The following is a 21,130-nucleotide window of genomic DNA, read 5'->3' as shown; positions in this document are numbered from 1 at the left end:
ACCTCCCAATTCCCCTCCCCCACAGTTTGTATAGCTGATTTGCAACGTAGTGTCTAGTGAGTATCGTTGCTGCATTTGTCCCTCCTTTGCTCCATTATCCCTTTACTGTGCCGAAAACAGATACACTTACATTTTACCCCTGTTTTCTACTTTCCCTTGCCAAGGTTAGAATGTTAATACACACAGTAAGTTTTGGATTTTCAGTTGGAGTGCTGTTTCTGAATGAGCGTTTTAATCAAATATTGGCATTTTGTTACTTAATTTTGTTTGTTTTGTCTTGTTTTTGTTTTTGTGAATCTAATTGACTTTTCCTTTAAAGATGTGATGGACGTGAAATTAGGGTCACATTGGGAAAACTCACCCTGTAGGACTGACATTAGGCATATTCTGACCATGGATGGCTTACCCTGTTGTAATGGTTATTTCTATCCCAGACAGAAGTTCTTCTGTGGTATTATAAGATACAGAAGCAGTTAGGAGGATTCTCTAGAGAGACAAACTTTTATTAGAACTGTCTTAGATCAAACCAGCCTCTGAGGTAAAATGTGGAGTAACATAGTTCTTTTCACTTGCATAATTTTCTTGTGAGAGAGTAAAAAAAGCACCTCTTCAAGAGCAACCTGAGATATGGCATTCAGAGGTTAAAACAATTCTATTTATATACATTTACCTTAGGGTAAGACTTTAGCAAATGTTATTTTTATTAGAACTTAGGCTAAAACTAGATTCATGGAATGGATCTTTGCTTTTATTAACCATCAGACACCAAGCATTTCATTTTACATTTTTATTTTTATCTTTACGTGATTGCACACAGAAATTACAATTTAACCAAGTAAATGCAAATGTACAATAAAGGATTCAAAAAAAATACAGCTAAAAGTCATACACAAACAAATGAAATCAAGAAGTCAGTAAAACACTTAAAAATAATCTCATTATATAAAGAAAAAACAAAAAGGTGTATTGGAGATGAAAATAAAGTGGAATGCTCAAGTATTTTAAAAATTAGAATTGTCACATATATAACTTATTATTGAACATTGGGACATCTACCATGTGTCGTTACATATCAAATCAAGCATTCCTATACTTGTTAATGAACTCTATCCTTAGGTCATGGTAAAAATATGATTAAATATATACTCAATTCTCAATTATTCACACCAATGGAAGGAAAAAAAAGGCATATGCAATAGTAAAAAAAGGGAAAAATCCTAAGTCATTTTTGTGGCAAAGTGCAATTCATACACCCACACCCTTTCTAACACCTCATACTTTATATCTTTCTGTGGCAAAGTCCTCTTCAGATAAGCTTTAATATCATGTTACAAAACAACAAATATGTGAAATTACCAAAAACACGAATAAGTTTCTGAAAAAACATGTATTTTACTAAATATAATCTGAGATCATAGCAACAAAATCCTGCATTAACTGAAAATCAACATTTATAATTAAAAAATGAAGAGAAAAAAGAATACCTGCATACAGTACACTAAAAATAAGTAAATAAATAAATCATCTAGTTTCCATATCTTGTGCCTTATTTCGATTAGCATCATTGAATAAGGTCATATGTATGTAGCTATTGAGCTAGTACTATCCTATATACATACTAGTTATTATAAATAAAGGAAACCATGTGGCCTATGTTTCTTTGGGTCTGGCTTGCTTCACTTAATATGATTTTTTCCAAGTCTTTCCATTTCTTTACTACCAGGGTGAGGACATTCTTTCTGATGCAAGCATAGAATTCCAGTGTGTATATATACCATGTGGCAGTTTATCACTTATCCGGACTTCTATACACAGAGCTTTTCACCAAATCCTAGTTGTGGTTGATGAAAATCTCAGACTAGTGATAGATGGGAGGTTTCTGACCATCATAAATAGTCCTACAACTATCTCAGGCATGCCATACCACATACAGACAACACACTCAAAGGGATTCTGCAGGACATAACTGCTATGTGGCTGCAATAAGATGGCAGATAATCAAATTGAGTAGATGTTCGCAATTTCTAGAAGAGGACTCCAAGGAATATGCCAATCTTGTATATACTTTTATCTGATTTGGGCAAGGGAAGGGAATAACAAAATACTGAAACAAGGGCAAAAGATGACCCATTACAATAACAATACTCAGAAGATACTACGCAGAAAATGAACTTTACAACTTGGACAGGAAGGAGTGAGGGAGAGAAGGGATAGTGGGAGAGAAACAAAGGAGTGGGTAACAATGTTTGACATGAAATGTACTCATTACCTTAATCACAAAATCATAACCCCTTTTTACAGCATCTATAATAAAAAAAAGAAAAAAGAAAAAGAAAAATGAAGAGTCATGCATTCAATTACTGTGGCATTCTGGTTGCATAAATATTGGCTCTTGTTGCATTGCTAGAGATAATTGCAGCTCTCCAAAAACGCCTAAACAGCCAGGAGTACAGAATTTGCAAGCTTAAAAAAAAATTACATTTTCCAAATAACAAGCAAAAAACAGTACTGGGGGCATACTTCACATTGTTAAGTCCTAGTGAGCAAATAAACTGAGTGAACATGAAGTTTGAGTTCAAACACTAATGCCATAAACACGAGCATATTTCATATGTATAAAATATAAGCAGGAGTATAAATTAGATGGGAAATGATTAAAGGAATATCTGTAGAAACATGTAGATCGAACCATAGGGACACAAGCCAAGTGGGACACTTGTACTTTTCCCTTTTGATGAAACATTAAATTCTACTTGATATTTGAGGAAGAATGAAGTTAGAGGATTATGTAGGACACTCTGAACTTCAAGGTTTATTTTAAATGAGAAGTAATCGAAAAAGATTTCTCAAAAGGAGGACAAGACCTTTCTTCTATGATCCTCACATTCTTCCTGTACATTTTAAACTGAAAGCAGCAGAAGAGACAATGAAGATGTTGGGCTGTTTTATTTATTTTTGTGGGGTTTTGGGCACATATTACTAGTTGGTAATGCTGCTGTTTTATTATTATAAATGTATTTTTCATCTTCTTTACCTACATTCTTGACTAATGAGTGCACTTGCAACTATTTAATTAAAAAATAAGTTACAAGAGTTTCATAGGTAGTTATTTCTTAGCATTCATTCTGAAGTTTTACACCAACTCCCATTAAGATTTTCAAACACATATGCACTTGAGAACAATTTATTATGTAATCCAAATTTCTTTTCTTTTAGTGGGAAAGGGATTTCCTGTAGTATGACATATGAGTGCCTTTGCCCTACTGTCCACTCAACCCTCACTCAATGCTTTCTCACTCCTTAGATTTCTGACCCAAGATCAAATAGCAGTTAATGAGGAAAGCTATCCTTGACCTGCAGGATCAGGTCTGCTGCTGCATAGCTTTTATTCATTCTATGTATTCTACCCATGGATTCACATTTTAACTGGTCTTACTTGATTTATATTTATCTCTGCCAATGTGTCGATACTCCTGACTGAATCTCCAGCTCCGGAATTGTCATAAATAAGTGCTCTGAAAATATTTGTGTCTAAAAGTTTAGAAAATGACACTGAGCTGGATTTTATTTGTGACTCCTAACTGTGTTTCTAATTTTTATGGCTTTGCTAAGCTGATTTAGATTCAGTATGGTTTGTCTTGTTGTCAATAAGAATTAGAAAAATGATATTGTACTTTTCTGCTTCTAATGCTTCTGTTTCTATTTCAAAACATTCTTTAATTCATATTTTTCAGGGATTTCTCTGTTTTGTTGTTTTTGATACAAAACCTCACTACATTTTTCTTGTAGACCTGAGCTCTTGATACCCTGCTCTGGCCACTGAAGGGCTAGATTTACGAGTCACTCAACTCTTAAATCCAAATTCTGTTTCAAAACTATTCTTTTATTGTATCTCCTAGAGAGACTAGGAGCATAGGTAGTTCAGTTGGGGGAGAGGGATGGGTAACAGGGGGAGGAAGTGGTGAGAGATGGAGAGAGTGACTGGTAATGAATTTAGTCATAGTGCTTTACATGCACTTACAATAAAAGTGAAAAGTTGAATGTACAAGGACGAAGTGGGAAACACAGAGGGATTTGAGTTGTACTTCATTGAAGTATAAGGAATATATGTATAATAATGTGACAATGAATCTCCCCCTTAAAATAATGCAAACTAAGGAAAACGTAATAACAAAAATTAAAATCTAAAGTAAAAGCAGAGAAAAGGGAAAATAGAAAATTAGTGTAAAGCATCTCTTTAATTCAAATTTCGCATAAATAATATGATAAAACTACCAAGCATATAAGAACCTGAAACTATGATTGCTTACGGTATCTACTTCCATTATTTACCAAATACTTTGTTTTCTAGAATTTGCCTGTACAAAACTCTCTGAGGCTTACGCTTCTGTTGCTATATTTTTTTTTCTTAATATGTATTCTTATTGTAAAGATAAAGTACAGAGGAGTTACAGTTACATGAGCAAAGTAATGAATCCATTTCTTATCAAGCACTCTTACATCCTCCTTTGTTTTTCCCTACCATCCTATCCCTCCCCAACTCCTCAACTCCTCACTCCACTCTCCCCAAAATATTGTAAAGTTCATTTTCAACATACTGTTTTGTATATCTAATTATCACAATGGGTCATCTGCATCCTTATTTCAACAGTTTCTATTTCCCTTCCCCTCCTCTACTTAAAAAAATGTGTATCCAAGATGCAGGACTCCAGCATCAAATACAGTGATATCAGGGGTTTTACCATGGGGGAAGAACATACAAAGAAACAAAAAAAATCACATAATACTTTATAAATAACTTAAAACAAACAGCAACAAAGATAAAACATCTTGTGCCCCTTTCTTGGGTTTCATTTCATTTAGCATCAGGTTATATGGTCATATTTACATAACATTTAACATCTTTTACTTGTCCTAGACATATATTAGTTATTGCAGATAAGGGAGCTATGTTTCTTTCAGTCTGGCTTACTTCACTTAATACAATTTTTTCCAAGTCTTTCCAATTCCTAACAAATGGGGTACTGACGTTCTTTCTGATGGAGGCATATAATTCATGTGTGTGTGTGTGTGTGTGTGTGTATAACATTTTCTTGATCTATACATATGCTGAGGGGCATCTGGGTTGGTTCCATGTCTTAGCTATGGTGTAGAATGCTACAATAAACATAGTTGTGCTGGTCGCCTTAGAATAGCCTTGTTTGTGATTGTTTGGGTAAATGCCTAAAAGTGGGATTGCTGGCTCATAGGGGAGCTCTTTGTACAGTCTTTTAAGGAACCTCCATACTGCTTTCCAAAGTGGTTGACCAAGTTTACATTCCCACCAACAATATAGTAGGGTTCCCTTTTGGCCACATCCCCTCCAGCATCTGTTGTTATTAGTTTTCCTGATTATAGCCAGCTCTAAATGAGGTGAGGTGGAATCTCAATGTTGTTTTGATTTGCATTTCTTTTATGGCTAAAGACATTGAGCATTTCTTCATATGTCTATTGGCCATTCTTATACCCACTTCAGAGAAAGTTTCTCTTTAAGTATTTAGCCCATTTGTATATAGGGCAGTTGTTTCTTTGAGGGTTTTTCATAGGGAGATTTAATTTTTTGAGTTCTAAGTATATTTTAGATAAGAGACCCTTGTCTGTTGTAAGGCTAGTGAAGATCTCCTCCCCAACCGTGGGGCTATGTCCTTTGCCATGCAGAAGCTCTTCAGTTCCATGTAATCTTGTTTGTCCAACCTTTCTTTGATTTGCTGTGTTTCTGGATCTTTACTCAGAAAATTTTGGCCTATGGCAAGGAATCCTAGAGTTTCTCCTATTCTTTCCTGTAATATTTTCAAGGTGTCTGTTTTGACTTCGAAGTCTTTGATCTATTTGGAATTGATTCTAGTGCAGAGTGATGTATGGGGATCTAGCTTTAGTTTTCTACAGGTGTTTAATCAATTTTGCCAGCACCATTTACTGATGAGGCTGAAAACAACCAAATCCAGAACTTTATAAGGAAATACTTCTCAAACCTTTATGCTAATAAGTTTGACAATCTGAAAGAAATGGGTGAATTTCTAGCAAATATTGACATGTTCAAACTAAATCAAGATCTGTTAAATCAACTTAACAGACTCATGTCAACCATCAAAATAGAAACAGCAATAAATGACCTCCCACCCAAGAAAAGCCAAGGACTGGATGGATTTACAGCTGAATCTACAAGGCCTTCAAAAGAGAACTCAAACCAATACTTCTTAAACTCTTTAATGAAATTGAAAGTGAAAGTTCATTACCAAACTCCTTCTATGAAGCCATCATAACCCTCATTCCCAAACCAAGAAGGGACTCATCAAAGAAAGAGAACTATAGTACTCTAGACCCATTTCTTTGATGAACATTGATGCAAAATTTCTCAACAAAATTTTAGCCAATTGATTTCAACAATTCATCAAAAAAAATTATACACCATGATCAAACAAGAGTCATTTCAGGGATGCAAAGCTGGTTCAACATACGTCAATCAGTTAATATAATTCATCACATCAACAAGAGCAAGGATAAGAAACACATGGTTATCTCAATAGATGCAGAAAAAGCATTTGACAAGATCCAACATCCCTTTATGATGAAAGCTCTAGAAAAACTAGGAATTCATGGAACATTCCTCAATATAACAAAAGCTGTGTATGACAAACCCACAGCCAACATTACATTTAATGGTGAAAATCTAAAGCCATCTAAATTTCATCTAAATTCAGGAATGTTACAAGGATGTCCACTCTCTTCTCTTCTCTTCAATCTAGTATTAGAATGCCTACAAAGAGCAATAAGACAAGATGTAAACATAAAAGCGATCCAAATAGGGAAAGATGAAGTAAAACTCACCCTCTTTGCAGATGACATTATCTTTTTAAAGAACCACATGGACTCCACTCCCAAGTTACTGGAGCTGATTCAAAACTTTGGCAAAGTAGCAGGATACAAAATTAACCCTCAAAGATCAATGGCTTTCCTGTATGCTAATAACGAGAAAAGCATGGCTAAAATCAGGAAAGCAACTCCTTCTGTAATAGCACCACAAAAAATAAAGTACCTAAGAGTTAACTTAAGAAGTGAAGGACCTCTATGATGAAAACTTTTAAATCCCGAAAAAAAATTAAAGCAGAACTAAGGAAGTGGAAAAACCTCCCATGCTCCTGGATTGTGAGGATTAACATCGTCAAAAGGGCAATACTTCCAAAAGCAATACTTTCAAAGACAAATTCAATGTGATACCTAACAATATCCCAACCTCATTCTTCAAGGAAATTGTAGAAACAGTCCAAAAATTCATATGGAACAATAAAAGATCCCAAATAGCAAAACAATGCTTCGCAGAAAGAACAGTGCCGGAGGAATATCAATACCAAACTTCAACCTCTACTACAAAGCCATTATAATCAAAATAGCTTGGTACTGGCACAAGAACAGACCTGAGGCCCAATGGAATAGAACTGAAGACCCAGCAATGAACCTACAGACCTATAGCCACCTAATCTGTTGCAATTTTATTCAGAGAATCTGTGGTTCTTTTTAGGGGCTGAGAGGATATTACATTTAATAAATATGCTTTCAGTAAAAACACCAACAAATGGGGTATGACAAGGGGAATATCTGTAAGTAAAGGCTCCAAGTTTCTTATCCCTCCCTGTGTAACTGTGCCCTTTAGCCACATTTGATTTCAGTACTGTGATTTTTCTTGGTATATCCAATACCTTCACAATATTCTTCCGCTGGAAGTAAACAATTTCATGTTCAAAAGCTCACAAATGTGTGGTTTGAATTTAAAATTCCAACTGGTCATTTCAAATGAATTGTTGCTGCCAAATTGTGTGTGTGTGTGTGTGTGTGTGTTTGATCATTTTTGTGCTATAACTGGGTCTTGAACTCAAGGCCTGGAAACAGTCCATGAGAATTTTTCTCAAAGCTAGTACTATATCACTTGAGCCATAGTCACTTCTGGCTTTAATTAGAGATAGATATTTCTTACTGGGGTAGCATTGAACTGCACTCCTCAGATCTCAGCCTCCTGAGTAGTCAGGATTACAGTTTTGAGCCATCAGCAACTAACACATGGTTTTGGAAATGCAATTTCTTTACTTTTTTGAAGGATAGAACAATATGAATAGTAACTGAGTTCAAATATGAAAGTTGCTTCAGCTGAAGTAATAAGCACCTACCTTAAATTATAGAAAAACTTTACTATCAGTACCAAAAACAGCAAAAACAGTCCTAAAGATCAATATAGACTAGAAGATCCAGTGATAAAACTATATATTTACATTTATCTGATGTTCGATATGGGAGCCAAAATATAATTTGTAAAAAGACTCTTTAATAATTAATGATGAAAATGGGTGAGGATGGGCAGAAAAAAATAGGAGTGATGGAAGGGATGATATTGTCCATAAAGAAATGTACTCTTCACCTGACCTATGTAACTGTTACCCCTCTGTATATCACCTTTATAAAAGCATTAAAAAGAAAAAGAAAAAAAGAAAAAGTACTATCACCATCATTTTAAGTATATATTTAACAAAATAGTGTCATAAAAATGCTAGGTATTTACTAGAACATAATTTTAAAATGTTTTGTATCGGATAAAATCTAATATTCTATTAAATATTGAATAGAAATATTAAACATTGAATAGAAACATAAATCTACATATTGAGGCATTCTAATATTGTTGTCTGATAGACTGACATAATTTGTATATGTAACTGTGATATTTTATTCCATGTTGGGGTAAATTTCATTTATATATCCAATATTAATAGATAGTAATTCATCAAATAACATAGAACCTCATAACTTCCTAATGTCTCAATTAATCCAAAATAGTGACTTTGGAGACATTGTTAGTTGTTGTTTCTGATACTTCTTTACCTATGATATCTAACAGTAGACAAAATTCAGCATGTTGATTCAATGCATGTAATAGTGCAATAATCATGGAGATATTTAAATACTCAGATTTCTAAAAAAATGTTATTGGTTTCTAATACTCTATATTAATTGGTCTCATGGCTAGAAAGCTAATGAATTCATAAGAAGTAGGACTTCAATATTTTGATAAACATAATGTTTCTTATTTCCTTCTCAATAATTAAATAATGGAACAAAAATCAAAGTAGCTAGGAAAGCATGAAAAAGACTAGCTATTTCACAAAACAACAAATACCTTTCAAACAATGATAGATTCCCAGCTCCTCTGAACACATGATCATTTACCTATATTTACTGAGTTGACATTATTTAATAGTACTATACTGTGATAAACTTCTCCCCCATAGATTCAATTCTGGTTAAACACATGTGTCTCTAAAGCTCTTCAAATTGTTGCCAGTTATTGACTGCTATGTGTCCCAAACTTTCAGAATACTCATTTTTTTTCTAGCCTTCTTTAAAAGATCTATGCATAGATTTTTTTGTACTTTGTTTAAATTGTTTAGACCCCAGAACACAGTGAGATGGGGTTTTTTTGCTTTTTTTTTATGATTCATCACACACACACACACACACACACACACACACACACACACACACTGATCTATTCAATCTTGTGATATGAGACTTGAGAAAGGATTGAATAGGAACCTACAATAATGCTGTGACACAGGAGTACAGTGTTAGGAGAGGATGATATATTTGCTATTATATAAGAGTTTGTTCGCATCAAGGAAATAAAGCTGATTGCCAGATATGAGTAGGATAGAGAACCAAAAACAGGACAGTGTAAAAAAAAAAACAAAAAACAAACAAATAAACAAAGAAAACCTAAAGAACAAAGAGAGAATATACAAAAAAAAGAAAGAAAATAGAAGGTAAGGAATGAAAACAAACCACATAGGTTCTGGTATAATAGGAAATATTAAATAAAAATATCAACACATGTTTACTGATATTTACTAAACAGATGTTCCCTGGTGTTTCTAAATGCTGAATAGATTTGGAAAGACCTGTGTATACAACAGAGCTGTGCCTTGAGAGCAATGCTAGTTTGGAAAGTTGTTTCATTTCTTACCATTCTATTAAAAATCTTCTTTTGAATGAACATAAAGAACAGAGGTCAAATTAATTCGGGTAAATTTTAAAGTTATTCTATCTTCATCATTCATGTACTAAAACTGTTATAATTTTACTAGAATATAAAATAATGGCTTTATACATATACCAATATTTTACCAAACATTGAAAATTATGAGAAGAAACATTTTTAAACATGCACCCGATCTCCAAACCTGTAGAGTTCTGACTAGAAAATATTTTATCCCAGGCCCAATGCTTTATTTTTTTCTTTACTCCTGGATCTTGAGTTAACAAGTGAAAATTATCTCTCTCACCCTCTCCTTTCTTCCTGCTCTTTTTCATCTCCTCCTCTGTAGAGACCCTTCTTTTCTCTTCCTTTTCCCTCCCTCTCTCCCCCTTCTCTGTCTTCCTCTGTCCTTTCTCTGTTTCTTCCTCCCTCTCTCCCTCCTCCTCCCTCTCTTCCTCCTCCTTCCTCTCCCCTTCCCCTTTCATTCTCTCTCACTCCCTTCCTCCTTTTTCTCTTCTGTCCCTTTCTCTTTCCTCTTTCTTTCAATTAATCCCTCTGAAAATTATCTTAACATTTTTTAACTCTGAGTAGTTTCCAAGAAAAAAGAACATATATGTAACAATTAAGCCTTTATTTTTAACAGTCCTAATAAGATTAATCTTTTACATTACTATGGATGAATCTTTACAATAATTATGGAATTACAATATACGATGCAAAATTTGAGCTTGCTTAAAGGACTCTAGTGTTCTTTGTTTTCAAATAATAGCTTCTTTGTTATTCATAAGGATCTTTTTTTTTTAAATTTTTTGTCGGGCATGGGGCTTGAACTCTGGGCTTGGGCGCTGTCCCTGTGCTCTTCAGCTCAAGGGGAGCACTTTACCGCTTGAGCCATAGCACCACTTAGGGTTTTCTAGTGGTTTATTGGAGATAAGAGTCTCACAGACTTTCCTGCCTGGGCTGCCTTTGAACCGTGATTCTCAGATCTCAGCCTCTTGAATAACAAGCATTACAGGCGTGAGCCACCGGGGCCCAGCTATTCATAAGGATCTTATCAGGAATAACTTCATTTTTTTTGTTATTATCTTTCCTGTGGATTTCTTTAAATTTTATATTATTTTATTGTAAAGGTGATGTACAGACGGTTTCTAGTTACTTAAGTAAGGTAATGAGTCCATTTCTTGTGGAACACTCTACTCCCTCCCTCATTTTCCTTCCACTTTCCCCCTACCCCACTTTTTCCTCCCTCCCGTTGTTCCCTCCCCCAAGCTGTAAAGTTCAATCCCAACATAGCATCTTGTGAGTTTCCTGTTTCATTGGTTCACCCTTTGTCTTTTGTCTAACCATTTTGCTATCACCTTCCCTTCCCAAAATCAGGTGAACTTATATACAAAATAAAGGCTACCAAAATCACAAACAGTGACAACAGGGAAAAAACAAAGGGAGAAAAATGAAAGAAAAAGAAATAACTTCACAAGGCACCTTAAAACAATGAAACAAAAAGAAAAACATAAACAAAACACCCTCTTGTTTCCATATCTTGGAGTTCATTTTGATTTGCAATATTGTATATAGTTATATGTACATAGCTATTGAGCTATTGTGATCCACTACATGGACAATCCTAGACAAATACTGATTATTACACATGAGGGAAACTAAGGAGCCTATGTTTCTTTGGGTCTGGCTTACTCCACTTAATATAAATGGTTCCAAGTCTTTTCATTTCCTTATGAATGGGGCAATGCCATTCTTTCTGATGGAAGCATTGAAATTCCATTATGTATATATATTACATTTTCTTGATCCATTCATCTACTGAGGGGCCTCTGGGTTGGTTCCATATCTTATCTATGGTAAATAATGCTACCATGAACATGTTGTGCTTGTAGCTTTGGTGTACCTTTGTGATCATTTGGGTAAATGCCAGGAATGGGATTTCTGGATCATAGGGAAGTTCTATGTTTAGTCCTTTGAGTAATCTCCATACTGCTTCTCAGAGTAGGTGAACCAGTTGACATTCCCACCCACAGTGTAGTGGTGTTCTATTTGGGCCACATCCCCTCCAGCATCTATTGTGATTTTTTTTTCTTGATAATGTCCATTCTATCTAGGGTGAGGTGAAATCTCAATGTTGTGTAATTTGCATTTCTTTTCTGGCCAGAGATATTGAACATTTCTTCATGTGGATCCTCACTGGACTTGTATAATTATTCTATGTCTAACCTTTAATTACAGCTGACTAAATCATATGTAGTACAGAATCTTTTATAGCAAAGTGTTCCCAAATCATATCTTCCAAACTTTTACATTTTCTTACTCATAGATGTAACCACTGGATATGCTAATTAAATACCCATATTTTTAAACTTAACAGTGCTGTGTAAATCAACTAGGAAAGAAATAGAAATGTTTAATTTTTCCTCACTGTATTTTTTGATATATATACAACTTTCTAACCGGTTTAGGTTTTATTTTCCCTGTGAAACTTTTCTCTGTAATTCCTTTCAGACTAAGCTTGGTGATAACAATTTGTTTCAATTTTTTGTTTGAGGATGTATCTCTCAACAGGATGGTATATTTGTTTGTTTAAATGTCAATAACATAAATATTCTTTCATCTAATTTGATGATTACACTTAAAAGTTTACTGAAATTAGCACTTCCATTACTTTTTATCTGTAAAGTGGCTTATTTTTAGTTGTTTCCATAAGCTATATTTCAAGGGTGGAATTCCTAAGTGTAGGTTGTCTTGTATTTTAACTTATTCAGCTATTTCTTTATTTTCTTGCTGCCATTTCATTTACTTCAGCTTAGATAGATTGAAATATTGCATTATTTCTTTTTGTTTCCTTCTCTTTTTCTTTTTAGGTTTAATTCAACTCAGTGTATTTTATTGACATATCTGTCAAGTCATTAATTCTTTATTTTTTCCATTTCCATTCTGTTAATGAGCCCAACATGACATTCTTCAATTCTCCTACAGTGATTTTGTGGTAAGTAATTATTTCTTAGAGGGTACAAATTCTGAATGTCCCTTAATTTATTTACTAGGTTAATCACTACTTTTAATATTTTTCCCTAAACTTTTTGAAGATTTTTCATATTGGAGTTTGGTTCCAATGCTTACTATTTCTCTAAGAGATATGTATCTATGTGTATGTATTGCAGTCTTTTACTAAAAGCTAAACATTTTCTTTCCATAGTAGAAAACAGTGTAAAAATGATGTAGTGAGAATTACAATGCTCATTTGACTAGAATTTTGACAGTTTGGTTTTTAATGTAGCTTTTTTGGCCAAATAATTCATATTCCTTTGGGTGCTTTTGGCTTTTTTGTTTGTTTCTACTGTTGTCTTATGTGTCCTTGAGAACTCTTAAATAAAGTCTGTGTTGTGTAACTCTTATGGCTCTTAAAATAAAACTAGTTTTTTTCTGTTTGTTTTGTCTTTAAACATGATAGAGATACATTGGGAGCAAAAATGTTTTGATATCTTCTGAATAAATCTTTTACTGAGTATATTTCCCTGGCCAGTAAAACTCAAATATATTTTTAGCTTATGATTGCAAGTTTAAATAGGAAGGAAAGTGCAGAGGATGATTTCTAAATACTTTTCTCCCTGGAATATATATATATATATATATATATATATATATATATATATATATATATATATATATATAACCATTTTGAAGAAGCTTCTCATAGGAAACAGTCTGAAAGTATTGTTAAGTATTTTAATTTCTCCTCTGGTGACAGAGATAAGATATATCTGTTTGGGGCTGGGAAGGTGGCTCAGTGGTAGAGCGCTTGCCTTGCATGAATGAGGCCCTGGGTTCGATTCCTCAGCACCACATAAGCAAAAAAAGAAAAAAGTCGGAAGTGGCACTGTGGCTCAAGTGGTAGAGTGCTAGCCTTGAGCTGAAGAACTGAGGGACAGCGCCCAGGCCCAGAGTTCAAGCCCCACGACCAGACCGCCCCCCCCAAATAAAGATATATCTGTTTTTTGCTTGAAATAATACTAGTGAAATGATTAGAAGTTCCTTGAGGTAAAGTCTTAGAAATAAGTGTTCATAGGGCTGAAGCTTTCCAAGATTTCCCATGCTCACTCAGTGCACTTCAATACCTGGCTTGTTTTCTAACTAACCTTGTTTTTCTAGTCATTATTACTCTAGAGTCCATGTTTCAAGGAGGCAGTCCTCACTTGCCATTCATAAGAGTATGTTTTATAACTAACCACATTTATAATCTCACCAACTTTTGGGTCTTTTTATCTTTTCTGGTTTCTTGAAACATTTTTCACTTTCAGTATAGCTACCAACTTTGTTATTGTACTTTTAGCAGCAAGGGATTATGATAACTAATTTTAAAATAATATTTTTGAAATGTAAATGAGTAACATCTGATGTTTTCTTATGAGCTTGTCATGTCATAAGGCTAACCTATACAAGAATACTTTTTCTCCTTCTTTGATCTTGAGTTGTTTTATTTTCAATACCATATGTAATATATAGTAATATTCTGAGCAATACAGATTAGAACCAGCTTTTAAAGCAGATTGCATAGTGCAAATATTGGTCTGTAGGGGATTAACACAAAACAGATAAGAGGATATAATTTGTAATTGGTATAATGTTTGACCAGCACACATGAGGTTCTGGTTTTGTCCATAGCTTTGCAAAAATTTAAAATTTAAAATGTTAGGAGCAAGAGTCTAATTCTGTAAACACTCATTTATCTTATATGCCATGGGCAAATCATATAAATGCATTGTAAGCAGAGTTGGCTATTCAAATGTCTTCAAATTTTATAGGCAAGTAATATCAAGAAAAGAATCTTCAGTCTCATAGCACTGTAGGAAATATTTTATCACCTTTTGCATGTTCTTTTTCCAAAGTTGCACTTTCTTAATTAACTTGAACCTTACATAACCAAAGATTAGTTTGCAAAACAATATTAAAGAAAATTCTAAAGGGAATATTTGTTGAAATAAGTTGATTAGCCATTACTGCAAGAACAGTTTTGTTTGTTCTAATGACTGAATTTGTAACTGATGCCTACCACTTTTAGTGTTAGACTACATTTTCCTGAATGTTTTCATCACAGTAGCTGATTGGAAATAACAATAATAAGAAAAAAGTTTTCATACTTTTTATTTCCTCTGTAATTTACAAATGCAATAAAAGACTAGCTCATTAATGCAAAGGACAAATATGAACAATACTTAGAGCTATACCCACTCATAAACAAACAGAGGTATGCAAATTATTATGGCAATAAATATAAAATATTGGAATTTGTATAATGTACAATATTCCCTTTTTAATAGGAAATCTGTATACTGTATTTTAGTGCAATAACTTGTCAAAGAGTTCCAACCAAATTCACGAAGAAATTTTGTGCATTTTTAATACAAACTCATTCAAAGAAACATTCTTGCAACTAATATATTTCAAGATTTGTGTCACTGTCATCTAAATTATTTTTTATTCCAAAACAATGGATCAAATAACATAGCATATTATGTAGATTGTTCTACCAAAATATGGTTCACTCCTTAGGGATGATAAATAAAACATGTAAATAAGAATTTTGTCACTAAAAATGTAAGTACCATTTTCATGGCCCAGATACATATGAAAATAAATAAAAATGCTTACTAAGATATAAGTTCAACATAAAAGGGAAAAGATGGATGTCACTAATAATATGTATTTTCAATAGGTAGTAAAGTCTTTAAAGAACAAAATTTCTGTGTGAATAGCAATTAATTATTTTACTAATTAATTTAGTAATTTAGTATTTTCCATAAGAATAGAACAACGGTGAATATCACTCACTAGGTAATAAGAATAACACAAATATTGCATTAAAATACTTTCCATATTTTATTGTTTTGATTGCATCATTTAAAACTATTTCAATGAAATAGTCACTCTCTTGTTCAATATCCCTTCATCTAAAGCAAAAGAAGAGATTAATGTACAGTATGCATTTATGAAATAACCACCATTCCCAATGATTGCTTCAGACTAACCTGTAAAAGTCTCTTCTTATTCTTTGAGTGATAGTATTTATTACAGGTATGTGTGTTTCTATCCTTGATTTTTCTTCTTCTCTCCTCATCTTCATTCTCTGCTTTATTTTCTTTTATTTGGAATTGAGAGATCATGGAATTTGTACATCAGAGAGTGACTAAACAGTGACTAGAACAGTTTCCTAAATGTAACTTCCTAATTGTCCCTTTCTATGATATATTTGAAAGAGAAAATAACTATGCAATCTTCCAATGTTCTTTAAACATCAAGCTTAATAATTTATCCCAATACAGCTTGTAGATAGACAACTTTTCATTATGTGGAATGGTGATGATGTGTTCTAGAGGAAACTTTTTTTAACAAAAGAGACAGAAACAGAGACAATAGATGTCTCTATCTACAGGCTACACAAAGAAATATTAAAAGAGCGATAAAAATCTGTATGGGACTGCAGTAGCAGCAGCTGTGAGTGCATAAGTAGCACAAATTATACATGCATTTGCTCAAAGAGCATAATTACGTTGTTCATCAATAATAAGTAATTATGTGAAAAATGTCACAAGCAAGCACACTTGTAAAAAATGAAAGCACATATGTCACTATAAAGATATTTAAGTGTTATTTATATTTAAACATGATATTATATTTATCCAATGCAATGCAATTTTTAAACTCTACAAGCAACATATAGGTGGCTTGTTGTTTCAGAGTTTGCTTTGTAAAAAAAATTCATTTTTGTAATTTTGAGAAACTCAGAATATACGATCATCATTTTTCTTTTCAAAACTGTTCAAAAGTCCAGGCTAAAAATAGGCTTCAAATAATTTATTGTAAAGCTTCTTGTTTTAAGTCAACAAACACATTCTCTAATTGTGTCACTAGTCAAGTATGTGCTGTCAGTTAAAAGTCTAGAATAGATGGAACCAATCATAATCCCAATCCCTTAAACTTCCATAGTTATAATTGAACTCCTCATATATTCCAAGATTATATAGTTTGCAATTTATGTGTGATTTTCTTTTGATCACATGATAGTTATTATTTTTCATATTTACTGATTGTTTCATCCTCTAATAATTTTCAAAGGGTTTGGTTGGTGATAAAAATAAATCAGTTTCATAATGCACTGAATATTAAAATCAAACATTTTTTCAGGACAATATCTGAATTATGTAGGACCCCTTTCCTAATCACAAGGAATATAGGCAAATATTGAACATCAGAAATTGTACCCAGAAATTATTACATTTCACAAATTGTATCATTCAAATGTTATGATTTACTATATTATGGTAAGTTCATTATTACACAAGCAAATGAAAAATGCATCACTATGTCCCTGCCTATATGCATTCAAATTGGCTACTGAGTTAATTTACAAAAATGAACATCTATTCTGGCAGAAAATACATAAAGTTTTAACTACATGGTGCTACATCATGTTAGTGGAAAGTCTAACTTGAATATTTGGTATAGATAAATGCACCCTTTAATTTACCTCTTAGATCACTTTAAAATTACACCTGTTATAAAGAAGAGAAACCAGGCTCCGTAAGGAAGTGCTAGAAACTTCAGAACATAAGGAAGTGCTATTCTTCAAATGAACAACTCCTTCAAAAGAGCAAGTATACACTTACCAGTATGTGTGAATTAGGAAAGACTGACAAGATTATATTAAGTATAAGCATGTATATTCCTTAAATAATTTAAAATAATTTTGAGGCTAAATATTTTAAAACAAAGAGAAGCATACCATGATAAGAATCTAAACTAGAGAAAGTAGAACCAACATCAGGGTAAGAGAAATTTGAAACTGAATAAAAGGATAAATTATAAAGATGAGCAATATCATTACTGCTATTGTCCACAATTGAGGTGGAATAGAATAATGATGTAGCATTTGCAGTATTAATCCTTTTCAATCCCACATGCTCATGGAGTAGGACAACCTTCATGGCATGATAAAAAGGAAGGTCCCTTTTATGAAGGTGGATTTTCATCTGCAGATGAAGGGAGAAAATTGTTATTAATATAATAGAAAATGTGTTAAAATCATCTAGGAGGTCATTGGTAGAGTATGGATCTCGGGTGAAACGCAGAGCACGGCAAGAGACATTAATTCTATAGGAATGCATGTCAGAGCATTATTTAAGGGAATATGGAAAACAATGTAACTTTGAAAATACTATTTTGCCTGAAGATGATAAGAGATAGTGTGAAAGGAAACAGATATACATATCAAATACTCTATTTTGGATTACAAGATTTTAATGAAAGGCTTGTTAATTATACACCTGTAATTCATGTCTATAATCTCAGCTACTATGGAGGGAGAGGAAGGAAGATAGAGAATATGAGATACATCCAGAAAATTTAGTAAGATCCTAGCTCAAAATCAAAAAAGTACAATAAAATTAGGGTCATGACAAAGTGTTTAAGAGCATTAAAATATATTATTGATTCCTTATACCAAAAATAAAAGCAATTAAAGCTGTGTATATTAACAAAGAACAAATAGGTATTAGATATTCAAGAATATTAGAATATTCACTTGCATGACAGACAAGTATAATGACTGTTTATGAATATGAATACATGGGTTAGTAAAATTAACCAGCACAAACACAATAAAATAAAAATAGAAACAGGAAGTTTCACAGTATATAATCTTGCCAGTTCGGCCTGAGTTATGTAATAAAGGTCAAATCAGCAGCAGCATATCTTGATTTAGTACTTGTGCTTGACATGTTAGGTTGTGCCAGAAACTTTCCATTGGTCTATCATGAGGAAAATGCTTTTCCAACCAAAATGGAGTGGCATTTTACAAATACCTGACTAGCACATCCATCAAAAATGTCAGTGCAGACAACAAAGTTTGAAAAACTGTAACAGATCAGAGAAAACTAGGTACAAATAAAGGTCAAATGTAATGTTATATCCTGAAGAGAATTGGAGCAAAGTTGGGCCACAGAGAAAAGTAAATGAAATCTGAGAACTGAATACAGGTAATTTAATAATGATTTGTTTAATGCAAAGCAAAACAAAACAAAGAGAAAGTACCACAAGATGTTAAAATCAAAGAAAACTTGTTTAAGGGAATCTCCACTCTAACTTCTTTGGAAAACCAAAACAACTTTAAAATACAAATCCCACTAACAGAGTATCAATTGCAAAATGTTGTTCTTGCATTTAATTTCTCTTTCAAAAAAATAGTTCTGTAGATATCCAGATGGAATTAAGCTAGCCTCTAGTTGTCGGAAAGTACTTTCTTTTTGATCAAGTATGGCTGGTCACAACTTATTCCTGATACTTGGGTGGTGAGGATAAGGAAGATACTGGTTTGAAGGTAGTTCCAGTTAAAAATTCTTGAAACTCCTTCTCCATAAATAAGTAGGCAAGGTGGCTTCCTGGGGGTAATGCTAACTATGGAGAACCCATAAATAAAACAAATTTAGTCCAAGGCTGGCCCCAGACAAGAAATCCCTACAGGAAAAACAAATAAAACACAAAGGAGTGGAGGTACATAGAGTCCTAACCTAGCAAGCATAAGGTCCTAAATTGGACCGCTCAGGAATTTCAACATAAAGATTAAAAAGTATTACTTAAATTAAGAAGAGTAATATGCAGAAATCTTGAAAATATCTATTTAGAATAATAAGATTTTACAGCAATTATTCAGGAGTAAAATTACAAAATGCAATAAATGTTATGGGCACAAAAAAGAAGATACATTTTCAGTATAGTAAAGTCCAAACCCACAATATTTCTGAGGAACAGCATATTTTTTTTCTTATATGACCAGTTAAGGAAATGGTCATAAATTAAAACTTGAATGGACAGAATAAATTTGACCTCTAAGTTTATTTCAAATTCACACACAGATAATAAGTTTAATTTTTTTGTATATTTAACTTTGTGACACGCTCACTTAATTGGAAAGAATTAGAAAATATGTGAGATTTATAATTGTATTGAACTTTTCAATCAGTGCTAATAAATTTAAATATGTATCTCTAATGAGGTAAGAAAATATTGTACATAGAACTCTACTTCTAACGCTCAAACCAAATCCTATTTTAATAGACAATCAGTTAATATTAAGCAATGCAGATCTTTGCCTTTTGTCAAACTTTTTTTCTTATTTCAAAGTATTTGTGAAGATTAAATTTCAGCAAAGGACTGAGGTTACCTGTTGTGTTCACTTTCAAGACACCTTGAAGTGTGGACATCTGGCTAATCATTCCTGCAATCTGCCACTTTATTCTCTCTTCATAAACTGATCTTTTGATCTCTTTTAGCCCTTTGGAGACATGTCTTAGGAGTCTATCCATCAAATGACAAGCTCCTGGCCTTACTAATACTTTTTGACAGCCGTTTCCTTAACCTGTAGCCTGTCTTCTCAATATTATTTCTTCTTGCCTTTAAATATTGTGTTTCAAACAATATATGTTTTTCTCATGTAAGTGTAAAAATCAAATACCTATTGAATACATGTTCATGTGCACCCATATATACATCCAACTACATGCATTCACATACAGTCTTTCATCTGGGAATAGGCTACATAGGTATGAAATTTGCTTTTGCAAGCAAAAACATACTGGTTAAATAGGGCTCAGTGTTAGAGAGTGTTATAGTAAAGAAATCCTGCCATAGATGAAGATAAGAAGACAAAAAAGACATGATTCTCTACTGTTGTAATAGAGGATAGAGATTAAGTCCACCTCCTCTGAATCAAAACCTATGAGGTTGCTAAATTTAGGTAAGCTAGTGGAAAACACATTAGGAAGAAAGTTGGATCAAAGAGATTAGGCCATCTGTGTTTGCTATTTATTGTTTCTCAAGTTTAAGATTCTGTATATATTTTCACAGACTGGGGGATAGAGTCTTCTTCTTTAATGATCACATTTCAGTGATTCTGAGTCTTCAGTAAAGATATTTTGTGGTTGTAAAATTAAAGAGCCCTGAAGATTTATATTTTAAAAAGGCACAAATTAATTTGAAATTGTGAAGGTCTATCAAGTAAATTCTATA

Source organism: Dipodomys spectabilis, unplaced genomic scaffold (assembly GCF_019054845.1).
Source record: "Dipodomys spectabilis isolate Male_0828 unplaced genomic scaffold, ASM1905484v1 ptg000095l, whole genome shotgun sequence".
Classification (NCBI taxonomy): domain Eukaryota; kingdom Metazoa; phylum Chordata; class Mammalia; order Rodentia; family Heteromyidae; genus Dipodomys; species Dipodomys spectabilis.
This window is presented reverse-complemented; position numbering follows the sequence as displayed.